Source organism: Danio rerio, chromosome 11, assembly GCF_049306965.1.
Source record: "Danio rerio strain Tuebingen ecotype United States chromosome 11, GRCz12tu, whole genome shotgun sequence".
NCBI lineage: Eukaryota > Metazoa > Chordata > Actinopteri > Cypriniformes > Danionidae > Danio > Danio rerio.
This window is the reverse complement of record NC_133186.1, coordinates 45,889,190-45,894,413: the sequence shown is the minus strand read 5'-3', so window position 1 is coordinate 45,894,413 and position 5,224 is coordinate 45,889,190. Positions and strand designations below refer to the sequence as shown.

General features: G+C 31.7%; 1 long non-coding RNA gene across 1 annotated transcript; it reads left to right on the top strand.

The window, feature by feature from the left end:
* Positions 1 to 776: 776 nt before the first annotated feature.
* Positions 777 to 4,360, top strand: LOC141376682 (uncharacterized). Its single transcript, XR_012387384.1, has 2 exons — positions 777 to 2,207; positions 2,298 to 4,360. It is a non-coding gene; the product is annotated as an uncharacterized lncRNA (long non-coding RNA).
* The last annotated feature ends 864 nt before the right edge of the window (positions 4,361 to 5,224 follow it).

Here is a 5,224-nt window from a genome sequence, read left to right as displayed (position 1 = left end):
GCTCTGTCCACTTCTGATGTTGAAAATTCAACTCTACAGTTTAACCAAGTGACTTTTAATGACATTTTAGTAGCTTGCGCTAATTTATTAAATAATATCTAGAGAAAAAAAGTCTTTAAAAGAGCCGAACATTTGCTGTCAGTTCATTACAATGTGTTTGTAGCGTAATATACAACACCAAGCCAGACAATATAGCACTTTACACTGTTAAACATGTTCAATTTTTCCAACTTTTTCAAGGTTAAAATATGTTGAATGAAAGGTTAAGGCCCCACGATGCAATTCAAAAGCATAAATAAGTGGGAAAATGTCTAATTAAAACAAAAATATTCCCAAAAATATGAAAAAACTGCAAATTTATCAGATATTTTTAGTGCATAATAAGGTCTTGTGAAGCAAAACAATGGTCTATACCTCATTATTGCTTTAATCCATAGTGTTTGTTTTTTTCTACAATTAAAGTCAATGGTTACCCATTATCAGCATTCTTCAAACTCTCTACTTTCATAAAGCAATTCCAAAGCATAAATAAATGAGAAAATGTCAAATTAGAACAAATATAATCCAAAAATATGGAAAACTGCTAAATTACGGATATTTTACAGTGTTTATTGAGGTCGAGTGAAGCAAAAAAAATAAGGTCAGAACATTATTTACTTCTTTATAACCTTAATGCACAACCTCTGCCAACAGTATTGATTCTGTTTTATTTATATTGTTTTTACTTTATTTGTCATTATATAAATCCAGTTATATATATATATATAATGTATTAAAATGTACAATTCTGATTACATACTAATTGGTGGTTCATTCCGCTGTGGTGATTCTTGATAAATCAGGGACTAAGCTGAAGGTTAGTGAGTGAGGGTTTAAGAAAAAAAAAAAAAAAGTATCTTAAAAATCTTCTTTAATGCTCTACTGATGGAAAACAATCTCACTTATAGCCTGATGGCAAATTAAAAAAATAAATGTGAACTATCCCTTTAATTGGGGGTGGATCGCTGTCAGACTTCTGCATTGATTAGATCTGCACATCTTTGATTAAAATGCCAGTCTGAGCGGTTTCTATTGGCCGGTAACTGAAACCAGGGCTGTTTTAGTCAACAATCAGGTTTGTTTTCGTTCTGCAAACTGACCCGTGAGGGATTAAAGTGCGACATGCGCAGATCTGATGAAACTCGGGTTTCTTTTTGAGCTCAATACTGACCTTAGTCGAGGATCAATATACAGAACAATACAAGCGGATGGACCTCAATCATGAAAAATGGATTCTGCTTGTGTTTCATTCATGATCAAACACAAGATCTCCTCTGACTAAGGTCTGTTTCTGTTATTATTCTCACAATATGTCATGTGTTTTACATGCTGCTGCACATATTCCTGTCATTTAAAGGGTTAGTTCACTCAAAAATGAGCATTCTGTATTTAATTACTCGCATTAAACACCCTGAGGCGTTCATTTATCGATAAAACTCAAATGAAGATATTTTAGATGAAATCCTGGAGCTCTCTCATCCTCTATAGACTTCAATAAAGGCAAAAAAAGAGGACTCAAACCATTAAATCTGTCTTCAGTGGTTTAATCATGATGTTATGAAGCTATGTGATCACTTTTGTGCATGCAAAAATATTTTAAACAGACTTTATTCATTAGTTTCTTCTCTTTATTTTGAGTTCAGGATGTGCATTCATAAGAACTCTGTTCACTATAGTGCATGTTGTGCTTTTTTTTTCAAGTTATTATTTATTTATTTGTATTATTTTGCACACAAATCTGTTCTTGTAGCTTCATAACTCTACGAATAAACCACTGAACACAGATGAACTTGATTCTGAACGTCTCCTGCTGTCTGTGGAGGATCAGAGAGCTCCAGGATTTCATCTAAAATGAATTAATTTGTGTTTTGTCGATAAATTAAGTATTCAAAGGGTTGGAATGACTTAAAAGTGAGTGATTATTACAGAATTGTAAAAATTTTAGTGAACTAACCCAGAAATAGTTTGGTTAGCAGCCCTGAAATGAAGTCTTCAGTCATTTTTGTGAGCCAGAAAGTGAAAAACGATGATGGTTTGTGTTTGTTACTGTATTCTCAAAGTCACTGGAGCTGCTGATGATGACGATTTGCAATATACAGGCTGGATTCAGCAAATAACCGGCGCACAAACAACAAAGTGACTTGAGAGATGAAATCGAACAGCCTCAGGTGTTGTTTTATTTTTCGTAAGATAAAAAACAAAACATGTTTACGTCCGTGTGTTTTTTCCTGCTCATATATTTGTTTTCCTCCATGCAGACACAAAGAGTAAAACTATGAAAGCTGTAGCTGACGATTGAGAATCTGCAGATACACGCTGGAGATATACTGACATTGACTTGTGTCTATTTGTTTTGGTGGAGATGGTCAGTGATGATCCTTTTTTCGTTTGTTTTCAGAGATGAACATTGAAAGGCTGGATTTGTATATCCAATTTGGGATTAGTGGAGTTCCTCAGCTTCTTATTGAGTTAATGAAGTGAAGTTTCTTCAGCATTTGGCGGTGAAGTAAAGAGCGCTGTGGATATTTTTGTAAAATTGTACAAGAAACTGTTTGGAGATGCAAATGTTCGGCCTGTTGAAGTATTTGATACCAGTAATGTATTAAAGCTAGCTGTAACAATGCTGTCGCTCGGTGGATTTTTAATATATCATGTTTTTCTTTTATAAGCCAAGCGTTTAAGCGTTTTTGGAGAACCAATGTCTTTTAGAGAGAAAACACTGGAGCATGATGCCAGATCAGCCTCAAAAGATATATGTCTACAAAATATAATTTATGCATCCGCAACAATTTACATTTACAAAATCCAATTTCGTAAGTTCAAAATGTTTTCCGTAAATACACAAATCCAATTCGTAAACGCGATTCAATAACATGCACATCCAATTCGTAAATTCAAAACGTGATTTGTAAAAGTTTAATTGATAAATTTAAACACAATTCATAAATACACATCCGATTCGTAAATTCAAAGCACAATTGAAAAACACAAATCTAATCTGTAATTTCAAAACGTGATTCGTAAATAAACAAATCCAACTTGTAAGTTCAAAACACGATTTATAAACACAAATGCAATTCGTAAATTAAAAACTTGATTCGTAAACACACAAATTCAATTCGTAAATTCAAAACGTGATTCGTAAATACACAAATACAATTCATAAATTGAAAATGTGATTCGTTAATACAGAAATTTAATTCGTAAGTTCAAAACGCGATGCAAAAACCCATCCAATTTGTAAATTCAAAATGTGATTCGTTAATACAGAAATCCAATTCGTAAATTAAAAACACATTTCATAAATACACAAATTTAATTTGTAAATCCAAAGCACGATTCGTAAAGACACACCCAATTCATAAAATCAAAATGTGAATTGTAAATGCACAAATCCAATTCATAATATTCAAAACGTAATTTGTAAATAAATCAAATTCATAAATTTAAAACATAATTCGTAAATGCACAAATCCAATTCACAAATTCATAACGTGAATCGTAAATGCACAAATCCAATTCGTAATATTCAAAACGTAGTTCGTAAATACATCCAATTCATAAATTCAAAACGTGATTTGTAAATACACAAACTTGATTCATAAATTCAAAAAGTAATTCGTAAATACACAAATACAATTCATAAATTTATGACGTGAATCATAAATGCGCAAATCCAATTCATAATATTCCAAACGTAATTCGTAAAAAAAATCCAATTCATAAATTCAAAATGTGATTCGTAAATGCACAAATCCAATTCGTAATATTCAAAACGTAACTCTTAAATGCATCCAATTCATAAATTCAAAACGTGATTAGTAAAGACACAAATCCAATTCGTTAATTAAAAACAATTCATAAATACACAAATCCAACTGATTTGATGGAAATATTTTACATTTTTACTTGTGAATCCACAAATTGTGTGTTGTATTTATGAATTCTGTTTTAAATTGACAAATTGAGTTTTGTAAATGTGAATTGTGCCGTGCATGTTTGAATTAAATTTTATTAATGCATTATTTTTAAGACTGATCTGGCTGCATATGAAGATGCGAGCTGTGCGTTATGCAAGAATGAATCACGGTGTGTTTGTGTAGCTGCTGTACAGCGTGTGCGTGTGCGTGTGTGTGTGTGTGTGTGTATGAAAATGGGCCATACTTTAACTTTACCTGTGGTTCATCACAGATGTAGACGGACTGATCTAGAACCTGTGTGAGACTTTTATTTGATTTTTTTTCTGTCTCAAGCTCGTCTTCTGGTGAAGCATTTGTCATCTTCAGTTTCTTGATCAATAAAAGTTGGTATTCATTCTGTGCATTTGGTCTGTTGTTGTGCGTCTGAACAGCAGGAGGCGCTGTTGCATCACAAAAACAAACGCTTTGATTTCAGCAGCTCGAGATATTTATTTAGAGTATTAATCTATAATTTGGTTTATTTTCGTTTTGCATCATTTACTAATTATTGTTATCTACTAATGAGGGTGATGCAGTCTGCTTCTGGAGATAGACACTCTTTAGTTAACTTTCCATATGAACAGGCTTCTTGAATAATAACTCATATGTTGTGAGCTCCAGGGTTGTTAATTAATCGTCTATACTTTTGTCGAATGCTTCTGTTCATATTAATTCAGCCTATTTGTAAAACAGTTTTGTTTAATAATAGATTATTAATGTGTGCTTATTTTTTATCATATTGTCTGTCCTGAACTGAATGATGAATCTCCACTTCTGCAGCATTTTATATTGTAGGGAAAAAAAGAAATAGAAATTGGAAGCCTGACTTTTTTCATTTGGTTTATGCAAATTAGTACATTTATTAAAATGGCTCATTTGCATATTTCCATGTCTTACAAAACTTGTACTACAAAATAAAAAAGTTTGCAATTGTAAATAGAATTTTACTTTGCAGAAAAAAAGAAACAATAATTCTGAGCCCGACTTCAGATTGTTGTATTGCAATGTATGCAAATTTGCACATTTTAAAAAATAATCTTATTTGCATATTTACATAATTTAGAAAACCGTTAATACAAAAAAAGTTTGCAATTTTTCAGATAATTTTAGTTTGCATAAAAGAAGAACAAGAATTATGCTCATTTGCATATTTAGTTAGTACAAAAAAGTTTGCAATTCCTAATCTAATCATTGAACTGGGGAAATATGGATGTTACAGGTTTTTT